At 44.0% G+C, this 25649-nt stretch overlaps 1 protein-coding gene across 1 annotated transcript in view; it reads right to left on the bottom strand.

Annotated features, from left to right (window-relative positions):
* Positions 1 to 25649, bottom strand: part of LOC124544956 (cell division control protein 42 homolog) — a 585469-nt gene that overhangs the window by 263250 nt on the left and 296570 nt on the right. The window lies entirely within an intron of this gene.

Genomic DNA, 25649 nt, shown 5'->3' with positions numbered 1-25649 from the left:
CCTTTTTTTTTGTAAATTAATTGAAAACTGAAAGTTTTGTTTAGGGGAAGTGGAACGAAATAGTTACTTCAATAAAAAAAATGAAAATTTTTATGTAAAATTGCTTTTGAAATCAAAGTTATTATTGGGGGCACTTGTTGAAAATTAGTTACAATAATTAAACTTTACATTATCCGATGATTATCTTAATTAACAGTATACCTCATTCAGCATCTTGACCAGTGTTGTCGCCAGACCACATCACGCAATCCCACTGGACTGCTACCACTGACCGACCGCTCTGCATGACGACTACTAGCGTACTGCACGCCACTGAACAGAGCTACTGCTCGCGACGACTACTGACAGAGTACTGCCCTCAACTAGACAGAGCTACAGACTCGCAACGACTGACTGACAGACTGAGAACCGCTCGCAACACTCGCGCGGTCAAGCGCATACTCTCTGGTCACAGATGCTACAATGCCTCGCCATCGCTGCTACGTTACATACGTGTTTCACTACTCCGAATTTTTCTTTTGTTTCCTTTACTCCTTGCTCAATATACAGATTAAATAGCATCGGGGAAAAATGGTTCAAATGGCTCTGAGCACTATGGGACTTTAACATCTGAGGTCATCAGTCCCCTAGACTTAGAACTACGTAAACCTAACTAACCTAAGGACATCACACACATCCATGCCCGAGGCAGGATTCGAACCTGCGACCGTAGCTGTCGCGCGGTTCCAGACTGAAGCGCCTAGAAACGCTCGGCCACATCGGCCGGCTAGCATCGGGGAGAGGCTGGAACCCTGTCTCACTCCCTTCCCAACCACTGCTTCCCTTTCATGTCCCTCGACTCTTATAACTGCCATCTGGTTTCTGTACAAATTGTAAATAGCCTTTCGCTCCCTGTATTTTACCCTGCCAACTTCAGAATTTGAAAGAGAGTATTCCAGTCAACGTTGTCAAAAGCTTTCTCTAAGTCTACAAATGCTAGAAACGTAGGTTTGTTTTTCCTTAATCTATTTTATAAGATAAGTTGTAGGGTCTGTATTGCCTCACGTGTTCCAATATTTCTACAGAATCCAAACTGATCTTCCCCGACGTCGGCTTTACCAGTTTTTCCATTCGGCTGTAAAGAATTCGCTTTGGTACTTTGCAGCTGTGACTTATTAAACTGATAGTTCGGTAATTTTCACATCTGTCAACACCTGCTTTCTTTCGGATTGGAATTATTGTATTCTTCTTGAAGTCTGAGGGAATTTAATAAATTAAAACGTCATGCCTGATGCGCAAATAGACAGCGTAAATGTAGTAAATGATAATCTTTCTTCCTTTCATCATTATTTGATGAGTGTCAGCGAGAAGTTGTTCCGTAAAGGTTTGAAATTATATGTGAAATTTGTTGCAAGTCTTTAAGTGCTCTCATTCTCAAGTACTCTTGCTCCTTTGAATGGTATGTGGTTCTTATCCAAACAAAGGTTATTTCCAGATTGATATGTGTACTAAATTTGGTTGAAATGAGTTCAGTGGTTACGGAGGAGACATGAAACGAACCTAGATACATTTTTACAGTATGTATGAATATATTTTTTCAGCTCGCCCCAAACTATGCTGAAGTTACCTGCGAAAACCTTGTGAAAATTTGTCTAGTGGTCTTTAGTGCGTTCAAGGACAAAGAGACAGACACGACATCTAGGATTTACGGATTTACTATTAATATAGGCGAGTTAATTTTCTCATAAACATAACACTCCTTTCGAGAATGAAAGTTTCACTCTACATCAGAGTGAGTGAAGTTTCTTAAGTGCCCGGTACAGCAGAACCGTGTGATAAGAGCAAATGCTGTGAAAGGCACGGATTTGGGAAGGAGTCCCAGTCAGGAGCACAGCTGAACAAGAAGTATAACCAGTTCACACACAGCGACTGACAAGGGAACATCCCCATCGCACTCCCCTCAGATTTAGTTATAAGTTGGCAGAGTGGATAGGCCTTGAAAAACTGAACACAGATCAATTGAGAAAACAGGAAGAAGTTGTGTGGAACTGTGAAAAAATAAGCAAAATATACAAACTGAGTAGTTCATGGGAAGATATGCAATATCAAGGAGATTAGGAACGCAGGAGCGCTGTGGTCTCGTGGTAACGGGACCACCTGCGGAACGAAAGGTCCTTGGTTCAAATCTTCCATCGAGTGAAAAATTTAATGTTTTATTTTCAGTTTATGTGACAAACTCTTATGTTTTCATCACTTTTTTGGGAGTGATTATCACATCCACAAGAAAACCTAAATCGGGCAAGGTAGAAGAATCTTTTTACCCATTCGCCAAGTGTACAAGTTAGGTGGGTCGACGACATATTCCTGTCATGTGACGCACATGCTGTCACCAGTGTCGTATAGAATATATCAGACATGTTTTCCTGTGGAGGAATCGGTTGACCTATGACCTTGCGATCAAATGTTTTCGGTTCCCATTGGAGAGGCACGTCCTTTCGTCTACTAATCGCACGGTTTTGCAATGCGGTCGCAAACCAAAGACACTAAACTTATTACAGTGAACAGAGACGTCAGTGAACGAACGGACAGATAATAACTATGCAAAAATAAAGAAAGTAAAATTTTCACTTGAGGGAAGACTTGAACCAAGGACCTCTCGTTCTGCAGCTGCTCACGCTACCACTGGACCACGCCGCTCCTGAACTCACATTGCCATGATGTTGTCTATGTGGTCCATGGACTACTCAGTTTGTATATTTTGCTTATTTTTTCACAGTTCCACACAACTTCTTCCTGTTTTCTCAATTGATCTGTGTTCAGTTTATCAAGGCCTATCCACTGTGCCAACTTATAACTAAATCTGAGGGGGGTGCGATGGGGAGGTTCCCTTGTGAGTAGCAGAGAGCATGGTGCGGGCCGGCACAAGGCATGTAAGGAAGGCGCCACCTGGCCAACAACTGGTTGCCGATCTTCCGGTGTCTGTTGTCATGCACTACAGAGCAAGCAACGTGGCCAAAGTACTAATACAGCCCTGTAGGATCCACTTTCTAAACATTTTCGCACAACAGCCTAGGTTTTCACATTCAAAATAACTAACCAGATAGTATCTACTTCACGTTAGTGCGCTTTGTAATTAAAATAATAGCCAGTTCCAGTGTTCAGCTCCACTTGTCAGGTCATTTAAGCGTTGCTCGCCACTCCCTCCCGGCTTGCCGCGTGCGTTCGTTCCAGCCGCGCCGCGCTGCCTTCTGCCGCCATACGGCACCAACAGTCCCCGGGACTCTGGCCGTTGCACCAAACAAGTGCTCAGCAGTATCCGTTCGAGGAACCAATACGCAAATATCTTTCTTAATACCAGAACGAAGACATACTGAAAGGGAAAGTCAAGATCGGAAGGGAGACAGAGAATCGTGCTTGGATAGCTCAGTCGGTGAAACTTTTGCCTGTGAATGCAGAAGTTCGGGACCCAGTCCGGCGCACGGTTTGAAACTGCTAGGAAGATTGAAATCTTCCGTAAAATCAGGCGAGTGCGGATGGAGATACTTGGGCTAGGCACTCAGTATAAACCAGGAATGGCCTGAACTATAATTGGTATTGCCAAGCTTCGTACAGTTACTGAAGGTAAATGCGTTCTTGCATATAACTGATACCTGTGGAGTAAACTACATTTCATTTGTTCTTAGTTTCTAGAGCGATGCATCTCCTGTCAGTTTGTAAATGATGAACGAAAAATAGAAATAAAAGCTAACACAAATTTCAGTGCATATGCACCAATTTGACAACTCACCACTGCTAGCAGAGACACGGATAAATCTAGTTTCACTGCAACGTACCTGAAAGAGAGCAGAAAATAAATTGTCAGAAAGTGTCAAAGGTCAGAATACAACAATTACATGTACCAAGCTGTACCTTCCAGCTGAAACAAAGTGATAGATTGAAATGGCTCAGTCCCCTAGACTTAGAACTGCTTAAACCTAACTAGCCTAAGGACATGACACACATCGATGCCCGAGGCATGATTCGAACCTGCGCCCGTAGCGGTCGCGCAGTTCAGACATTTGGTGCCTTTATCGTTTTTACACTGTACACTGTACGTGCGAACAATGCCCTGACCGCACAGAACTATCTCTGCGAAATAGGTTACGAGACCTAACCCTGAGGCTGCCTTTGCAGTGGTAGGGCACGGGTGGTACTGATATTCGACTTGTAAATAATAGATTTCAGCTATCAGTGGTCCTTTGGAATTTTTATTGGCAGATCTATATTTCAGCTAGAAACTAGCCATTCTCATGCATTCACCAAAAACCATAGTGCATTGAGAATGGCTAGTTTCTAGCTGAAATCTGGATCTGCCAATAAAAATTCCAAAGGACCACTGATAGCTGAAGTCTATTATTTACAAGTCAAGATAATGATCGCTGCGTGCAAGAGCTTCTGATTGGAGGGTAACCTGATGGCTTGCAATGACTGAAATTTCAGTGTAAGAAGGAAAGCACGATAACACAAACTGGCCAGTTTTGTCATTCCTATCTGAAAAAATACAGATGAATAGTGAAAACTGGTTTTTACATAGGCGAATCCTATCCTAACTAAAATTTAAAATGGTGCAAGACAGGATGTATATATAATCTGTTTAACGAGTTCGAGTCAGTAACGGAATTATCATCGTCCATTAAATGTCACGTATGCCTAGCAGTCAGATGCTCATAAACGATCCATATAGCACTTCGACTCATGACACTGATGCATCCCATTCCACTCATCCCTGCAACGATAATCCCCTGCTGAGGATGAGACCGGGCTCAGCGACAAGACAGACACGCTGACCTTTGAGCGACGGGGGCGGGCAGCACGTGGGCGCGTGGCAGCTCCGCGGAGAGCGTGCGTGACCCGGCGCCTGCCATGCCGGCTGCTGGACGCCGGACGCTGGCTGAGGGCCAGCCTCCAGCCGCGACCCGTGCGCCGCGGCCCACGCCCGCCGTGCATAATTTAGCACGCGGCGCACCGCCTCCTGTATTGAGCGTCGCCCTACTAGGCCACCAGCCTCCTCTGCGACACGGAGTCGCCGTCTCTCCGTACCACACTGCGATCATCATGTTCAGTTAATGAATTTCAAAGAAGGTATACTCTTTCAAACAATTGAACCGTGGTAGGCTCGCGCAAATGCCATTTTTCCTTTTGGGCATTTTGTCACCATCGAGTGGCGTCTTATTCCTCCCTCAGTTAATATCTGAACGAATTCACTTGCCTCCGTCAGTGGCAGCAGCAGCGTTTATCGATACTGGTACTTCCGTAACTTCTTTGGTGTTGCAGCTATATTTCCGGGTCGTGGTGTGTGGGTGGTATTTGGTCGGTTGCGTCGGAGCAGGAAGGAAGTTTCTGCAGGTGTTATCAGGCCGGGATTGCTGGCTGCGTGCACGCGCGCTCGGAGTCGTGTGGCACTAGCTGCGAGAACTGCTAAGTCCGTCGCCCACCGCACCTCCATACTAGAGTTGAGTAATCAATGAACCTGTCATGAAACCTCAACCGTTGTGACACCTCTTCGTTGATTGCTGGTTGTTGCACCCTGGGCTGTCCCCTCAAGCAGCAACGTGATGGTGTGTTGGAGTCGGCAAAATTTTGCAGCCGTCTCCCTGTATGGTGTTTAACCTTTGAAAAGAATAGTGAAGTGCACCAGCGGTATCTTCTGCCCTGTGGCCGTTAACGTTCCGGTTACCCGCCCTGGTAGTTAGCGCAGTTTTCCGGCAGTGTGTTTCCCTCGCCATGCTGATGCTGTCCGGCACAGCATGTAGTTGGACAGCTTGGTGTTGTTCTATTTTTCCTATTTGAGTGTTTATTGTGCCTTGACTGTGTTTATACGCCAGTTATTAAGACATAATCCTTCTGAAATCCCCGTATTTGCTCATACCTTTGGTTGTCGTGCTGTTGGTCGGCTGGAAGGGAATTGGTCAGGCGGTTGGTTGGTTGGTTGGTTGGTTCATCAGCCGTCTGTAGGTTGTGCTGCAACCCGACTGTTTAGTGTTACGCTTGGCTGTCTGTCTCACCTACACTGTGGTAAGAGTGTCCTCCCCAGGCCGACCCTTGGAACACTTCTGAGCACCACTGTTTGTTGTTTGTGATTGTCATTTTATCTGGTAGCAGGTACTGTACCAGCCCTTTAGCCGGATATTAATATTCTCTTTGCGCGGTTTTAATTTTTTGGAAAAAGGGACCGATGACCGTCGCAGTCTGGTCCCTTTAATCCCACAAACCAACCAACCAACCGGGTATTAATATTGCCTGTTTTGTGTTTAGTAAATGGCCTTCAGCAGAACTTCATAACAATTTTAAGATTAGGCTTTCAGGCCAAATTCTTGTTGCTCTGTATTTAGGCCTTCAGGCGCGTTTGTTTCGGAATCTGTGCCTTTAATATGTAAATCCTTGTCTGTAAGGTTTCTCTTTAATTATCTTAAATTCTTGAAACGGCCTTCAGCCATATAGTGTAAATGTTTAACTTAAGGTTGTATTTCATTATTTTTTAGTAATTGTTTGGGCCTTCAGGCGAGAAGATGCTTCAAGTTTTCATAAGATGTTTTTCTGTTGTACTGTGTAAAAGCTTATCTTTAAAGCCTCTCCTTTATTATGTAAAGAAATTTTTTGTATTGGGCTTTCAGCCGAAGAATTAATTTGAATTTTCCTTAGTATGCCCTTTAGCTGGAATTTGTAAATGCTTGGCATTTGAAGAATTTCCTTAGCTGATCTGAAATATTATTTCGTCGTTTAGCCGAGAAGATATTGTAATTTAGCTTAAGTAAGGCCTTCAGCCGTTACTCTAAATCCTGGTGTTTTAAAAGCAATCATTCAAACTTACTCTGGAGAAGTTACATGGGCCCTCAGCCGTGAATTGATCTTTGTTGTTTTAAAGAGAAAACGGTGCATTGGTTTGAGCAATAAAGTTGCGTGTGCACTTGTATAAGTAACAGTAATTGACCTTGCCTCCTTTCCACAACCTGATCCGCTCTGTCCTGCGAAACCAGATTTCAACAATATCATGTTAATGGGAGGAAGGGGACAAGATACTTCTGATTGGGGGGAGGGGTGAGATAATTTTGATGGTGGGAGGGGCAAAGATCACCTTGACTGGGATTGGCGCAGAGGCACCTTTATGGGGAGCAAATGGCGATCTCCAGACTTCCCAGATGTACATCTTTCTTCTCCAACCATGAAGCCTCATTGTGGCTGCTGATTCTGGTCATCTGCATAGTTTGGCATGTTGTATCTAGACCAAAAATCTTTCACCAGTCTGTATGTGATGAAGAGTTTTTTGCCTATTTCTGGTTTTGAATTTTATATCAGTATGCGATGTAGTAGTCTGATGTGGGAGCAGAAGAAACTAGTACTTTGATTTTGCATTCTCGTTGCATTTCGTGGCAGCCATGCTATAACTAGGCAAGAAAGGAAATACAAGCACTTTCGGTCGACAGGTTCAGACAGCTGGAGTTCGACATCTAGATAGGATACAGATCGCTGGGAGCAAATATCGTCTTGATGGCTAATATTAGCTGAAGATACACAATATGAATGTATTTGTATACAGCCTTGCCAAACTTGTTGTGACCATTACATTCAGTTTTAGCACAATCTATTCCCACCGCGTAAAACTGCGATCATGCGGACACGCAACATTTGTGTTTTATGATTTTCCATTAGCAATACACAGAGACGTTGCAAAGTAACAAACACAATCATAGTACGGTAAGAGAACTTTTGAATATACAAAACTTTTTTATTGCGCAATACTGTTTCTGAGTAAGTGCACTTCCGATACATTTTTGATGGAGTGTCATGGAACAGTAGGTTTCAAGCATTATTATTGTAAGACCAACATAGTGTACAACCAAAATTCCCATAGCATAACAGTTACTGATGAGGTTATAGAAACAGTTGACAATATGTGTAGTAATCGCTGAAAATAGCATGCGGATGGAAATTTATAGAAAAACAGGAGAATAAAAGTGGCTTTTGGACTTAATTTGGGTAATAGTGCTGTATTCAGAAGTAAATTCACGATGTACCTTAAATAGGAAGTCTACAGCAGTGTACGAGTATAATCACTACACTAACTGATAAAAGTGACTCTTGAATGTTAAATTTTCAAACAGTACAAAACATGAAGGTTGCCCGATGAGCAATGTAAAGTTACACTTTGGGTACAACAAGACAGAAAAACAACAAACGGATAAGAGAAAAGACAAGTGTTGAAGAAGTGGCAGCGATTTACGAAACTGAAATGGAGATTAGGATCGACCAGATACCGAAACGAAATGGTGAGAGATGGACTAAGTAGACTGTGTTGGGTTCCCCGCGATAAGGAAAGATCCAGATGACTACCCATGATGACGGAAAGAAAAAAAGCAATCCAAACTTGGGTATGAAAAGTTATAGACTGGTATTTGAGGAGAGGCCTGGAAGAAGGAATGTTTTTAATGAAGCCACTTAAGGTTGGACACCCAGTTTCAGTTCAGAATGGGTGTATGTAAATATTCATATTAAGCAGCTTCAGTCGATACTGTCGTATCACAAATGACCATTTTTAAAATACTGATAATTAAAGTGCGACATTGTTCTAGTGGTTCCTCGATATTCTTCTCTGAACTTGTGCCGCGTTGTACTCTTAGTTAGTCCAGTCTTGCGCTGCTCTTTTCTTCTCTACATATCTACAACATTCAAGATCCTAAAATCTCTATTACACATATGACAACGATATGTATATGGCAAGTATGCGAAGTTGCACGCAATGTCGGAAGCCAGTTTTTTCCCTTCCATTAATATTCATATGCACTGAAGAATCAAAGAAACTGGTACATCTTCCCAATATCATGTAGGGCCCCCGCGAGCACGCAGAAGTACCGCAACACGATGTGGCATGGACTCGATTAATGTCTGACGTAGTGCTGGAGGAAAATGACACCATGAATCTTGCAAAGCTCTCCATAAATCCGTGAGAATAGGATGGGGTGAAGATCTCTTCTGAACAGCAAGTTACAAGGCATCCCAGACATGCTCAATAATATTCTTCTCTGTGGAGGTTGGTGGTCAGCAGAAGTGTCTAAACTCACAAAAGTGTTCCTGGAGCCACTCTGTAGCAATTCTGGACGTGTGGTGTGTCGCTTTGTCATGCTGGAATTGCCCAAGTGTGTCGGATTGCACAATGGACATGGATGGACGCAGTTGATCACATAGGATGCCTACATACATGTCACCCGTCACTGTCGTATCTATCAGGGGTACAGTATTACCCCAAATGAACACGTCACACACCATTACAGATCCTCCACCACCTTGAACATTCCCCTGCTGACATGCAGGGTCCGTGGATTCATGAGGTTGTCTCCATACCATCTCGATACAATTTGAAACGAGGCTTGTCCGACCAGGCAACATGATTCTAGTCATCAGCAGTCCAACGTCGGTGTTGATTGGCCCAAGCGAGACGTCAATGATGATGATGATGATGATGATGTTTGCTTTGTAGGGCGCTCAACCGCGCGGTTATCAGCGCCCGTACAAATTCCCAACCTTTGGTCAGTCCAGTCTCATCACTTCCATGAAGTATTATGAAATGATGATGACAACACAAACACCCAGTCATCTCGAGGCAGGTGAAAATCCCTGACTTAAAGTTTTGTGTCGTTCAGTCACCATGGCTGCACGAGTGGGCCTTCGGCTCCGAAAGCCCATATCAATGATGTTTCGTTGAATAGTTCGCACGCTGACACTTGTTGATGGCCCAGCGTTGTAATCGGCAGCAATTTGCTGAAGGGTTGCACTTCTGTCATGCTGAACTCGTCGTTGCTCCCGGTTCTTGTAGGATCTTCTTCCGGAGGCAGCGATATCCGAGATTTGATGTTTTACCGGATTCGTGATGTTCACGGTACACTCGTGAAATGGTCGTATGAGAAAATCCCCACCTACCTCGGAGATGCTGTGCGCCGTCACTCGTGCGCTGGCTATAACACTACGCTGAAACTTAAATCTTGATAGCCTGCCATTGTAACAGCAGTGACCGACCTAACAACTGCGGCAGACACTTGTTGCCTGATACAGGCGTTGCCGACCGTAGCGCCGTATTCTGCCTGTTTACATATCTCTGTATTTGATTACTCATGCCTGTACCAGTTTCTTTGGAGCTTCAGTGTATTGTTAGCAGGTCGCCAGGAGTGTGAACGCGCCAATAAAACACGCGATTAAGTGGATTTATATTTCTTGATTAAAAATTACTAAGGTTTTTAACGTAACATTATAATCTGCACTTTAATACGCTGCTGGTAACGATACATGTATCTCACACATTGTCCAGTCACATTAACGTGACCACCTGTCAGGAGCCTGAAAAACAACCTTTTGCAACGCGGACAGCTGCAGGACGTCCAGGGAGAGTGTCAGCGTTGTGCTGGAAGATACAGATAGGGATGTACAGCCATGCCGACTTCAGTGATGTGGCCAGCTGCGCTAGGTTTCTCGGCTGATGATTCAGGGCGCTAACAATCCGATCGAGGTGGTCCCATAGATTCTCAATTTGGTTTAAATCCGGGGAATTTGGTGGTCAGGGGAACACGGTAGATTCATCTTGGTGTTACTCGAACTACGCATGTAGACTAAGAATTCCGTGAATAGTTGCACTCTCCTGCTGGTGGATGCCACCGCGTCGCCGAGGAAAGGCAAACCGAATGTAGGGGCGGACGTGGACCCCAAACAGTGGGGGCTCGTGAGTATACATTCTGGGTGTTCACAAATTTTTAGGTTCAGATAAATTTGAGAGTGTGAAATTAATAGTTTCTGCTGTATAACAGTTATGCTTATCAGTAAATTTATACAACTGCAGCCTCTGCCAATACTATTAACAACATTAATAACAAGAAGAAGGTGCGTAACTTTGCCAAAGGAAATAATTGTTTTGTGGAATTTTGTACAGTTTATGCCGATAACGAAATTGTATGTAAGCTTTACCAACTGTCCATTCCGTATGTTCGTGTAAGTGGGAATTTTCGTGCTTTCCCATTTTTTTAGAACAAATGTACAGGATCACTGACAGCTGTATTAGTTCACGAATTTACTTCCGAGCTGAAAATCACATATTCTTACGCTGCACCTACACAACAACTTGTCCCAGCTGTACACTTCCTTCTAAAACTTTTCGCTTCTAGTCGCCCTTATTTGATTTCATCACTCTCTCAATCGAACGATCTGCTCTCAGAGGCGCTTGTTCCTTTGCGCCTAACTTTTCCTGGCACTTTACTTTTATGGTCCCAGAATGACGTTTCCACTCTCCAGCGGAGTGTGTCCTGATACAAAACTTCCTAGCAGATAAAAATTTTGTGCCAGACAGACGCTCGAACTGGGGACCTTTGCCTTTCGTAGGCAAGTGCCCTAACTACTTTTTTTTCGTTATTGTTCGTTGTATTTGTTCGGGGAGAACGTCCCTTGACACCCGTTGAAATTCATCGTTGATCCATTCACACAGGTTTTATTATTATTATTATTATTATTATTATTATTATTATTATTATTATTACAGAAGGAGCTACCCCTCTGACCGAACGCGCTGAGCTACCGTGCCGCCGCCCCCCCCCCCCCCTCCCCCCACTGAGCTACCACCCTAGCGCCATTCACGACCCGCCCTCCGTCCTCACAGCTATACTTTTAGTATTTGAAATGGATTCAACGTAGTTCATGTTTACACTGCACACGAAATTCTATTCCCGCGTAGCAAACAACCAACTACAAACACAAAGTGCTATTTCTGGAAATGATTAAACTCAAGTATTAATGTCTACCAACATTCTCACTTGACTGGAATGCAAATGAGGCGCTGAGATTCGTAAGAGCCTAAAGCCTACCGCAGTCGATCCCCCATTTAAGTGAATATTAGAGAAACAAGTGATACAGCTTTTCGTGAATTTTCATATATACAATATGGACCTACAGTACAGACAAACTTGACTCATTGTAAGATCACCAGCTTTCAGAAGCGTGAACAAATGCTACAATCTCAGAATCGACCGTGATATGCTGTAGGCCCTTTCACTCTCAGCGCCTCAAGTGGATTACTGTATGATAAAATTCATAACTTAATATACCATGTAAGTCATTCAGAAATTCACTAAATGTGTTTACTGTCACTACAACTTTAACATATACTGACGCCCGATCCAATTTTACTACGCATTATAGTGATTGAATTACCATATCTGAGGAGAGAGCTATCATCTTGCAGGATTTATGCCGAGCGAACAGCGATAAAAGTTCGCCGCAGTGTGCTACCACCTGGTGGCAGTGACATAAACTTCTAGTTGAGTGGAAAGGGCTGGCTGTGCACATCATGAACCGTGCACGTCGTTTATCAAATCTGTATGTATTTGGCCCATAAAGAAATTACGTCACGGGAGTTGCGCATGCGCAGATGCGCCGTAAAACGTGCAGAACTGAGGGTGTGTTCGCGACCCTGATGCCAAGTTTTACGCAGTCTAGAGGAGGAGTCGCGCGGTAGATTTCAGTGCCATGTCTTTCAGATTGCAGCATCAATGTTACGTTGAACAACATTCAAAGAAAAATAACCAATAAATCGGCAAGTTTAGGATGTTCACGAGTCTTACACAGCAGCCGTCATTGACCCCAAGTGTAGACGCATACTTGTATTTATCCATTGCGCTTTCCAGAATGACGAGATCACCAAAGGAGCATGAAACGTAATTCGCCTGAAAGCCCACCTGTCACCACTGAGTGGACGTCAAGTTGCGCTACTGGTGTGCCAATTCCTGCCTTCGTAGCCGATGAGCGGCGGTTAGCGTGGGTGCATGAAACAGGCGCCTGCTTCAGAGGCCGATACACAGCTACTTTCGCTGAACGGTCGTTGAGAAAACTCTGTCGGTAGCCCCTTGGCTTATCTGGGCGTTCAACTGCTCAGCAGTTACACGTCTGTTCGCCCGTCCACATCTCCGCAGCCGTCTTTCACCTCTGTAATGTGTGGTGAACGACAGATTCCTCGGTGCCAGTTTTGGCTAGCGCCTTTTCGCCGTATACGGTATAGTTTAATCACTGTGATACGGGAACAGTCTACAAACTTAGCCGTTTTGGAAATGCTTCCATCCTTGGCCTAGAAGCCAATGATAATGCCCTTTTTGACGTCAGACAAATCGCTCCTATTTCCGCACTACGATATCGACTGCACTGGTTTCCGTGTCTCTCCGACACTCATTAATAACCTTCCACTGATAGTGCCGTCCGAGAGAAGTTGGACGATGGTCACAGTAATATGACTGGACCTAACAGTACGTGTGTATGGACATCCCATAACCGTAGCTAAAATACAAAGTCGGTAACGAAGTCTAACACTGCTAGTAGTTACCAGGACAGTATGCCGCTCTGGCTACTGATTTCCAGTGCATCAGGTCTCCATTAGAAGTGAATGCCATCAAGTTTGCACGGCTTTACTGGACATGAGAGCGGCAACCATGGTCAGATGGCACGTTTTGCCAGGTAAACATTTATGAAGATACAGCCCATTACTGACTGGCTATCCCTCTTGCTATTACTTTTTAGGTCATGCTAATATTAAAATCCTTTTTTCTCGTTTTACCCACCCGTCAGGATATTAATACTCTCCTATGTACTTTAATTCTAATTGTCAGCGTATCACTCTGCCCATCTCAGTTTTCGGCACTGTACTTGGCACGCACTGTTACATTCGCGTCGCAAAACCAAAGCTTCTCACTTTGTCTTCGGTGCTCAGAACTTTAAACAATCACAAGCTATTTCTTCTTCCGACTTTCTGCAAAATCTTAGAGTTGTTTGTGGAACTTGCAGCTGTGGCCGAGCGGTTCTAGGCGCTTCAGTCCGGAACCACGCTGCTGCAACGGTCGCAAGTTCGAATCCTGCGTCGGGCATGGATGTGTGTGATTTCCTTACGTTAGTTAGGTTTAAGCAGTTCTAAGTCTAGGGGACTCATGACCTCAGATGTTAAGTCCCATAGTTCTTAGAGCCATTTGAACCATTTAAAACTTGTAGTATTTTACTCACTGACGGAACTACAGGTTCTTGTTCTTGTTGCTCGCAGAAGCCAATCTGCATTGATGTTCCAAACCCCGACAATCTGCGGTGTCTGATCTGCAAGCGGTACCGTTCGCTTGCAGCTTCAGCTTCCGTCCTTCACAATGCACATTGCTTGGGTCATTATTCCCGGAGGGCTTAGTGTAAGTACCACTAACCTTGTAATATTGCTCCTTTTTCCACGAAGTTTTTTTAACAACAGTAATGCACGCCGTGCGAAAATTGGACACGCTACGTATTCATCCCTCAGTCGGTGAACTGAACATGTTTCTATGAGTTCCGAATTATCTTTCACCTTTTCCATCTATATATTTATAAAAACGATTACACAGTCTGAAAAACTTGGAAGGGTGTTCCAGGATAGGTTGTGCTGAGAAATAATTGTTAAGAAAGAAATGTTGCAAGTTTCCGAACTACAATGTAAATGTCGTGTGACAAGGGCCTCCCGTCGGATAGACACTTTGCCGGATGCAAGTCTTTCAATTTGACGCCACTTCGACGACTCGCGCGTCGATGGGGATGAAATAATGATGATTAGGGCAACACAATACCCAGTGCCCGAGCGGAGAAAATCTCCGACCCAGCCGGACCCTCAAAATTGACGTTCTGTCGCGCTGACCACTCAGCTACCGAGGGCGGACAGTTTCCGAGTTAATTAACATTGAAGCTAACCAATCAGTCCTTTGGGTTCGCAAAGTCAAGCAGCCTAACAGATACAATCAGTATCAGCTGTTCTCATCACGTACATGACAGGGCGCAATACTGCTCAGCCTTTGGTACGGGATCGATCCTTACTACCGTCACATATCCTATTTTTGTATCGCTCTCTAGTTCTGTTTTAGGAAACTAAAGGAATTACTCGTTTGGCAATACTGCATCTGGCGGGCCGCTTGAATTTGCCCGCGTGGCGGTCTGATTAGCTAACTTCAATGCTAATTAACTCGGGAAAGGCGCAAAATGTTTGTACTTAAAAGTTATTTCTCAGCACAACCTACCCTGGAACACCCTTACATGCTTTCCAGGCTGTTTCTGGCCATCCCGTGTATACGTACTTACGTTCCACACTTCCTCCTTAGTCACAGGATCTATTTCAGCCAAACATACTACACTTACCACTATCTGAAAAGAGAGACTGCGAGGGTAAGAACCACCTACTGCACATATTAGTGGGATGTGTGCACTTATGTGGGAACACAGAAGGGTATCTTAGAAGCACTTGGAGCAATTCCAACCCAATCTGGTATATACGTGACATTACTGTATAAAAGTACTGTGGGGTTAAGATACACTGACTACCTCCATAGGTACGCGTGTGGTGACATGTGATCACGTTCGAAAACGACCTGTTGACATTTCTTTCCTGTCCATAGTTAACATGGAATACTATAAAAGCACACAGATGACTGTATGTACAGTGTGATTCACTACCTATGGATTTTATGCAATCCGCAACGCCTTGAAAAACCGCAAACGAGACTTTCATATTCTCGCACTCACTATGTGCAAACCGTTTGTTCTACAGAAAAAAGGAATAAGACCTTTTCTTGGAAATTTAATGTAGTTAAATTTTGTTCTGGGATAAGTTTTCACTGGAGGTCAAGGTTTTTCGAATTATTCAAGGAAAACGCATTTGAAACTGATTTTTTTAATAATTCGAAACTACAGCCTCTAGAAACAACGTATCTCAGTACAAAATTTAATTAAATTAAATTTCCTACAAAAAGACACTGTTTATTTTTTTTGTATGACTATACTTCATGCGGAGCGAAGGAGAGAATACGAAAATCTTGCGCATGGTACTTCAAGGCATTGTTCGTTGCATAAAAGCCTCAGGTAGGGCACTGAATCACCCTCTCTTTGTGTGTGTGTGTGTGTGTGTGTGTGTGTGTGTGTGAGTGTGTGTGTGTGTGTGTGTCATATGCGTACACGGGGCAAGCTGCGCGCAAAAAGATATATCTTAATAAATTACTTCGTTGTGAATCGCTAGAGGATGCTAATTACTGAATCTGAAGACGTCCGCGAAGTGTCGATGCATAAAATCCTCTCTGATTATTAATCCCGTGAATCCGCTGACCACCAGTGACGTTTGAGGAAACGCACTCCCATTTTCCATCTGGCGAAAACAGAAGATGGCAGAGGATAGAATACTTTTCGAAATGCCGAGGGCACTCTGCTGATTTAGTCGGTATTAACTTTTCTGTTAGCTCCAATAGGGTAACTAGGCTCGACAAATTCAGTGGCTGGAGGCACTGTTGCCTGTGTGTAGCCAGCCACGCGTGATAAGGCTCAGCACGTACCTAGAGAACAGAACAGAACAAAATATGTAATTGAGTGAGCACGTGAAATCCGAGAAATAACTACGATTGGGTAGTGGCCGACTTCTATTAATGAACGAATTGATACATGAATTACAAAGTTTATTCAGTCAGTATAGTATACCTAGATTATATTCCAAGGTAATTACGGATTACATTTCCAGTTCAACCTAGGCAGTTTTCGTATTTAATTGCACTGAGATAACCACCCGACTCGATTACTGCATCGGTGATTGTTTTAGTAGGTTAGTTATCTCTTTTTTAAACGGCGTTTGCGTCACAAAAAAGGAAGCAACTAAGACCCAGGACACGGCAAAAACGGCTGTGATAGTGACTTGGAGTCTCTCGAGAAAGAAGTGTTAACGCCGAAGATAATAGAGTTTGCAAATGTTGAGCCAACTAATTATACTAGCACCTAAATTGTCGACACGTAGCGAAGATAGTTGTTTTGCTAAGAAGTGATGATGTTGAGAGAGGAACCCCACAGACCTGCCGCAACTATACATACGTTTACCACCAGGTGCAGCCGCTGTGAGGCACCATGTTCATTATTTTACAAAATGACGCCACTGCAACGGAGATATGGAAGTACTTAGCGGCCGTTCCGGCCTCTTTTTTACCTGTATTCAGGTATCGGTCGTCAGGTGGTGGTATTGACTACGGGCCGACACTACACAAGACCTATGTTATGTCTCTCAGGATATGGCTTGGAAACTAGAATGGCGTCAGCGTCGTGTAAGCCGATTTGGTGGGCAACTTGCCAAGCTGACAAGCTCTCGTTCCTTAAAGGGAAGACTAAATTTGAAACATACGTTCCGGGCATTTGGACGAACTTCCAGGGTACAAAAGGCGCATATTCCTGTTCAGTACGGAGATGTGGATTCACTTTATTCTTCGGTACACAGGAAAGTGCTATCTTAGGTGGTCTATATACCATTGAGAATGAAGTTCTCGACTTTCTTTTTAAAAAAGCAAAAAATCCATGTACCTCACAAGGTTGGTATAGAATTATTTTTGAGAAAGCAGTACTTCCTTTCATAGGTTAATCTTTTTATTTGTATTAATTATGACCAAAGCCATAGCTATTCTGAACTACTTCCACCAAGCTTTGGACACACACAGCTTATTAACTGGAAAAAATACTGCCAGGTAAGACAGTACTAACTATGGGTTTAATCGAGACTAGTAAGCAACACTATTGGACCCACTGCATTCAACGCCAACTGCACTGCTGATTACGGAAGAATTAAGTAATGAAAACTCGGGCGTATAGTTCTCCTTTATTATTCCACCATACGCAACACGTAGCAGGCAGTCGTCAATTACGGCTCTCGTATTGTTAACGAACGTCATAATCCAATCTCAAGTATATCCTCATAGTCCGTTTAGAAATAAACTTAAGTCGTCTGTGTTGGGCTGCGGTTTGCAAACAGCTACTGTTTTCGAGGTGCAAGGTACCTCAAAACAATTTTATTTGTTACATTTTATTTTCCTTCACGAAGCGTTTCTAGGGGTTGCACAATGTTCAGAGGGGTAGATGAATTACATTACATTTTTGTTTTGTGGGTGCAGCCAGTTCTCTGTTTTGAGTTTCACTTAGAGTATGTTCGAACAGACTGAACCCATACAATGCCCCATAAACATAAATGTTCATCTTTAGGCAGCACACAGACATAAACGGTCGAGTTATTTTATACTGTTGTTTCGTGTTTTTGCGCTACCCTCAGGGTTCATTCTGCTGGGACATATACACAATGAAACTCAGAACAGACAACTGGCTGCATTCCAACGAACGAATATGTAATACAACCATCTGATGTACCTGAACATTAGGGTGTATGCTCTCCAGTCGCGTAATAGGAGAAAGCAGAAAATCTCTGACGCAAATAATTGCTTTAATTATCTTTTACGCCTTTGAGAAATCCTCTTGGGTCTACAGTGGAACCTGGTTTACATAGCCCTCGTCTCCGGACTGCTTCTTTCAATGCGGTAGCTGTACACTATTTGATACTCCGGAAATAGCAACAATTGACAAGAACAATCATTATATTTAAATTCAGCCAACCGCCACACACGGATACTGACGCGCTGCCTGGTAACAACTTGACACTGAGATGTGCAGTAATCTACTGACCATTTTGTAGGGAGGGTGAAATGTCATGAAAGAAAATTAAGGTGGTTGTTCCCATGGACAAAAAGATGCACTGTATAGGATGGATAAAGAAGGTAAATATTACTGCCGAACTTGGTGTTGGAATTTCAACGGTGATAGTTATTAAGAATTATCAGAAAATGGCTCTGAGCACTATAGGACTTAACATCTGAGGTCATCAGTCCCCTAACCTAAGAACTACTTAAACCTAAACAACCTAAGGACCTCACACACATCCAGGCCCGAGGCAGGATTCGAACCTGCGACCGTAGCAGCAGCGCGGTTCCGGACTCAAGCGCCTAGAACCGCTCGGCCACAACGGCCGGCAACGGTGACACAGCAAGAGTTTATGAAGCGGGAAAGTTTCACACTAATGGTCAAATTAATCGACACAATGTTCGAATGAGGGAACAGAAAACACCCGTTTCTCAAATCAAACATGAACGAGGTTCACTAAAGGTCAATGTATTCTGTGCAATGTCGTTGGAGGAGATTTAGATGACCTTGTTCGTAGAGGAAACTGTCACAGTCATTTGTTATCTCGTGATGCTTTCTTTGTGGCTTCTGCATAAACTGAGAGAAAACTCCAATAACTTCCTGTGTCAATAAGACAGTGAACATCCTCTTTCCCACTTGGCTGTACGGGAACACCTAAACATACATATCGCTGGACGACGACACGCCCGTGCAGGTGCTGCTGATGACGTGTAGGGCAGATGGGCGCCACGATCACTATACTTAACCCCTTATCTTATTTTATAGTGTTATGTGAAAGACAGTCTGCCACGATCTTTGCCGCAGCTACCACAGCGAATAGCAGCTGCTGTAGAGTCCGTCAACGTCGATATGTCACATAAGGTTTGGGAAGACTAGGAGTAATAAATCGACGCATGCTGTGAGACTATGAGCATTTATGGGGTTCCTCTATCATGTAAAAACATAAAAAAATAAATATATTCCGGAGATACTGTATTAACGGGGTAAGGTATGAAGCGAATAAGTTGTACCGTTTCGTTTGTATGAATTTTTTTATATGTAAAGTTCTTTTGTGCTCAACCTGTAACGATATTTTCAAAAAAGCTTACGTGTCCGATACTAGCCAACTATCCCCCACTGAAACTTCCTGGCAGATTAAAACTGTGTGCCGGACGGGAGTCGAACTCGGGACCTTCGAGTCTCGGTCCGGCACACAGTTTTAATCTGTCAGGAAGCTTCATATCAGCGCACACTCCGCTGCAGAGCGAAAATCTCATTCTGGAAATATCCCGCACTGACTACACACAAATGGTCGTCGAGTTGGTTTATCTTTCGTGTGATTGTATTACATACTTAGATGTAACAAACATTTTTTAGTTTGATACGTTTCTCGAGTGTTTCCGGAAAACCTAGAGCTCGAGCCACCAAGTATCGGCTTTAGCACGACGAACTAAGGCGGTATCTGTGACGAACAGAATCGGTGACTCATCGATGTGTGCTTCCTTGCAACGTTGAAATACGGGATGGAGGCTGGCTCGCTGGCTCGCTGGTTCGTGGCGGCAGGCGCTGTTGGAGGCAGCAGGGACAGCCGCGGCCCTCCTCGTTTCGGTCTGTGCTCTCGCGAGGCCAGCGGAAACGGCCTCCGGAAGTTCTTCAGTCAACAAGAAAAACGCGACAGCTCTTCGTTCTACTCGAAGACAGTCTGCCACAAATGTCAGCCGTCTTAACTCTTCCTGTAAAGCTGCGAATCTCGTGGTGTTGCGTAAGAGATATCAGGAAACCTGGGTGACCGAGAGGTCCGTAATGGAGCACAGCGTCGCTCTGTGGCGCTGTGGATGCTGCAGAAAGGTAACGTAGCGCTCATGTAACCCTCTACGCTGAAGTACGTCATGGAAGCCAAGTGGTGCATATGTGCCAGTCTGTTACATAAAATCGCTTGAGTACAAATGAAAGCTGCGCCAATTCACTGCCAGTAAGACCTTACAGTACAGGCTATACCGGAGGTCCCATTACCCCCATATAACTATGTACTAATTGCTTTTTCTTGTTGCAGGTGGTATTGATTTACGAAAAGAATGGGTGATGAATCCAATTACACCTTGAAACAACAAATCATCGTGAGCACCTGGATTCATGACCGACCTCACACTGGGAAAACACAGAGAGAGATTCGAAATGATTTCACTATTAGATTTAATATGACTACACCACCGAAACCAACATATTACACTGGGACAATAAGCTGTTTGAAACTGGGTCCGTAAAAGACAGACCACGCCCTGGAAGATTGAGAAGAAGAGTAGAATTTGCAGCATCAGTGGAACGTTCGCTGAAAAAGTCGCTACGCAAGCGCTCACGGGAAATGAACATCCCATTTACGGTGGCATATGCGAACAGACTTAAACCTCAAATGGTTCTGGCACTCGCTTGGGAATGAATTCAGTGATGAAGACGGAAAATCGATGTGACGCCCATGCGCGGTTACAGGTGGTGTTCGATACAATTCAATGAAAATGATGGCATAGATGCAGGTGGTAATCTGACGGAATACTCCCTCTCATCAGATGGATGCTGTTTAAAGAACATGTAGAGGTGAGGGAGAAGCGGGGAGAAATAGGACTTTCGGTACAGATCTGTTTCATAGTATCGAAGATGAAGGAGTGCCCATATCTCTTTAGAGCTCATGTTTACTAGACATGTCCCTAAAATTTGCTTCCGACTCTTTCTACTAGATCATTTACACACATTGTAAACAGTAACGGTCCTGTCACACTACCTTGGGGTACTCCGAAAATTACCTTTACATCTGTCTATTTTGTTCCTTGAAGTGTGGCGTGTTCAGTCCTACCCACAAAGAAATCTTTATTCCATCGCAAATCCGGTCCGACACTCGGTAACCTCTTTTTTTTTTTCAATTAACGGTAATGGAGGACTACGAGATGCCTTCCTGAACTCAAGGCAGGCGGCATCAGCCTGAAACCCGAGGACTACGGCGCTCTGGAAATCGTGCACGGATGGAGCGAATTGACTTTCGTAGGTTCTCTCTTTGAGGAATCCATGGTGATTTTTGTAGAAGAAATTTTCCTTCTCCAAAAAATTATATTACGTGCGCATAAAATATGTCCCAAAATTATAAAATAGAATGACGTCATTGATATAAGCTTGTAATTATGTGTATCTGTTCTACGACGCACCTTGTAAACGGGAATGACCGCCTTTTTCCAGTCGCTAGGTTCTCTTCGTTGCTCCAGCGACTTACCATAAACAGCTGCTAGAAGGTGAGCGAGTACTTTTCTCTATAAAATCTTACAGATACCTGATCTCGTCCAGATCCCTTTCCAGTACTAATCGACAACATTTGCTTTTGTATTCTGCGACCTCTTACGCCACTATTACATTCGTGCGTTTTACCATAGCTAAGCGCAATGTTTCCTTAGCCGTGTCGGAGGGACCTCGAGTTTATTGAGTCGCAAGCAGCGAGTGCTCACTCACATGAAAGCGAATCGCGTGGCTAAGGCAGTAGGAGTGAGCAAAAACTCACGGATCTGTTACAGATTAAAGTGACTGAGAATTTGCAGTTTTTCCAACTACTATACACTACCTGGCTGCAATTTCGGTCACAAGTAGAAGTCACAAGTAGCAAGCAGCATTTAACACTCAACGTCCTGTGGTTTCTGTTGGCTGAAGGTAGTACTTATTTCTAAGAACTCTGCGTCACGCTGTGGATTCTGGCTGCAGCTTCAGAGGCAAGCCGCAGTCAAGAACCCGCAGGAACAGTGTGTCTCACAGTACATATGTACTGTCCAACTATGGTCGAAGAAATGAACCAAGAACCTTATTTGCTCAGAGAAACATTTTACATGGCATCAGCACTGATATGTTTGGCTAGACTAAGATATTGGACTCCTTCCCCCCTCCCCCCCCCCCTGTCCCCTGTCTTGGTTGTGTCGCGTAGCCCGAGGTCTAGGGTGGTTTGAAAGTAGATAATTGGGCAGAGAGCTGGTGAAGCCAAAGGATGAAAATGCCAAATAAAGGTTGTGGTGGCAGACTAACCTAAAGTCTAGGCTAATGCTTACGTTTGCGCCATATTTACGGACAACACACATTTCATCCTAAGAACTAAAACTGCAACGTAAATTCAGAAAATGTATATTACAATGGAGAACGCTTCAACGAGTATTTTGACCCGTATTATCCTCATGTGTAGTACGTAAACTATGAAAAATGAAAAGGGGGGGGGGGGGGGTCCGCTGCATAGCTTTTGCCAAATGTCTAATAGTAGTCTGTTTAGAAGACGAATGTTTTCTTCAACACTGTAACACACAGATAAACTTGTGTGTTTCTCCAGGCGTTGCACTCTTAACTATGAGACGACTTTAAGTAATGGAGAATGGAACTTTCACTCGCAGTGTACTTAACATTTATTTATCATCGTTTTCAAAACCTCATGACGACGTCAATGACACACTGTTGAAATACTCAGCTAGCAGACTTTACAGACGAGGTCAAGTCACTACCGTTGTACTGACAATGTTTACCTGGCCAGAAACACCAGCTGGCAGTTATATTCGGCAGCGCGTGTTAAATGCTACTCGCGAATCATCACAGTTCAGCATCTACTTCGGTAAATCGCTGAAATTGCGTTTTAGCGCTTCGGAGTGATAAAAGTTGCAAATTCATGAACTACGATTTTAAATAAATACAAATCGCAACTAAAAATCGCAGTTAAGGAAAGTAGCATTCACATAAATTAATGTTATCGGGAAGTCAGAGTTTAGACCACGGCCTACTTTGCTTCGTCACGCAGATGCAGTGCTGTACAGGCTAGCCTGCCAGCCGAGACGTGCAGCTGTGCTCGGTGTGGCTGATTGGACCGCTAACCGGTTCCAGGAGCCGGCAGGAAGCGCAGGGGCCGCCGCTCGTGCTCACACCGGAACGGCCGGCGCTCCGCTCCCAGCCACTCATTATCTCCTCCAACACATCTCCCTGCATCTCACATTTCTTTCACTTCCTCCCTCATATCTCTCTCCGTTACACGTGTCTGAGAACGATTAAGTACAGTTACAAATCCTACATTTGTACTTTGTAGCGAAGCGTTAGCTGCGATTTGTAGTTGCCAATTGTCACAGTTTAGAATCGTAGTTCACGAATTTACGAAGTACTGGGATGCTATTGGGAATATTATAGAAACCCTTTGAGCCGTGCTGCGGCTCGCGTTGGTGCTGTTGTAGGTTTCTGTCCTCTCTTGGAAGCCAGACTGTATCGTTAACATGGTTGCGGTTGTTTGTATTCTTCGTGTGTTGACTGGCACCACTTGGCTGTGCAAGCGTTGCCTGTCCGCTAGTGGCAGCAGCGGCGTTATCGATATGTAGTAACTGTGGCCCTATCTTTGGGGTGACGTCGTCGTTCTTCCGGGTCGTGTGAGTGAGCATTTCGGTTGGGGACTCCGGAGGAGCCAAGAGGGCAGTGCGGGAACACGCTGGGACCTCTGGCGGCACGCATGCACTGCCTGATGGAAGGGCTATTGTCGCGAGGGTACACGACCTAGTCGTCAACCGGATCAAACAAGCTTTAAGTTGAGTGGATTTTAATCCTAGTAGTGAAATCTCCACCACTGTGAGATCTAGTGATTATCCAGTAATTTGGGTTCGTGTTGCTGCTCTCAGTGTCGCTGAGACAAAGAGCAACGAGTGGAGTGCTTGGGGAAGGCGGATCTAATTAGCTTTCCTCGACTTCTTGTTACTAATTGCTGCATTCTATGTGCTACTGTTCAAGAAATGTGTGTGAAATCTTATGGGACTTAACTGCTAAGGTATCAGTCCCTACGCTTATACACTACTTAACCTAAATTATCCTAAGGACAAACACACACACACACACACCCATACCCGACGGAAGACTCGAACCTCCGCCGGGACCAGCCGCACAGTCCATGACTGCAGCGCCTTAGATCGCTCGGCTAATCCTGCGCGGCTCTGTGTGTTACAATTTGTTAAGTTCTACCAGTGGTATTTTTCCTGCCTGGTTGTCGCTAACGCCCCAGTTACCTGCCCTGGAGGTTAGTGTATGTAACGGCAGTGTTTGTTTCTTCGCCTTGCCGCTGCTGTCTGGTATGTCGGGTAGTTTTTCCTTGATTTGTAGATCGGTTGGTGTTCCTACTACTCTGGTAGTAGAGGTTCCTTTCTCCTTTCGGGCGCTCTAAACACAGCATTCTGACGTCGTAGTGCTGAGCGCCGGTTCCGGCTTTGGCGTGGTGTTCCATCGTTGCATTGTTTATCGAACGTTAGGTAGCGTCAGCAGCTTATCATTAGTGATTCATTAGACTGCCACTAGTCTGAGTTACCATCTTGTGAACTGAATGCGACTCTTGGCTGCCTTTCTCATCGCTCGTGAAAGTGTTTTTGGCCTGACCTACTCAGATGTCGATTCCTGGAGCACCGTCTGAGACTACCCCTTGTGTTTTGTTATTGTGTTATTATTTTATTATTTCATTACCAAGTTACTATCATTTGTCTCACCTATTTGGTGATCAGTTGCTTGTCCTTTTGAATAAATCTTGTTATTATATTTACTGTTTTATTGTAAGTTTCTAATTTTTTTTAATATAATTGCCATTCTTACTGTTACAGCAGGTTTAAACGGTTGTGCTACCAGGTTTACTATTATTTTGTCTCACCTGTTTGGTGATCATTTGCCTGTCTTTAAAATTAACTTTCGCTATTGCCTTGTTGTTTGATAGTATGTTTCTTAATTATTTTAATAATTGCCATTCTTGGGATTAAAGGCCTTCAGCCGTGACTGTCGCTACTTGTCTTAAAATTCTAATGTGCCAGTTATATCTTAGCAGTTACCCTTTATGACCTTGGTGATTTGTTTTGCCGGCCGGAGTGGCTGTACTGTTCTAGGCGCTACAGTCTGGAATCGGGCAACCGCTACCGTCGCAGGTTCGAATCCTGCCTCGGGCATGGATGTGTGTGATGTCCTTAGGTTAGTTAGGTTTAATTAGTTCTAAGTTCTAGGCGACTGATGGGCTCAGAAGTTAAGTCGCGTAGTGCTCAGAGCCATTTGATTTGTTTTCAATATTTTAATAGCTGTAGTTTGTAATTTGCAACAAGTTAAACAATTCTTAAATTATTGCC

This window comes from Schistocerca americana, chromosome 8, assembly GCF_021461395.2.
Source record: "Schistocerca americana isolate TAMUIC-IGC-003095 chromosome 8, iqSchAmer2.1, whole genome shotgun sequence".
Taxonomy (NCBI): Eukaryota; Metazoa; Arthropoda; class Insecta; order Orthoptera; family Acrididae; genus Schistocerca; species Schistocerca americana.
The sequence above is the reverse complement of the archived record's forward strand: the minus strand, read 5'-3'. Positions and strand labels throughout refer to the sequence as shown.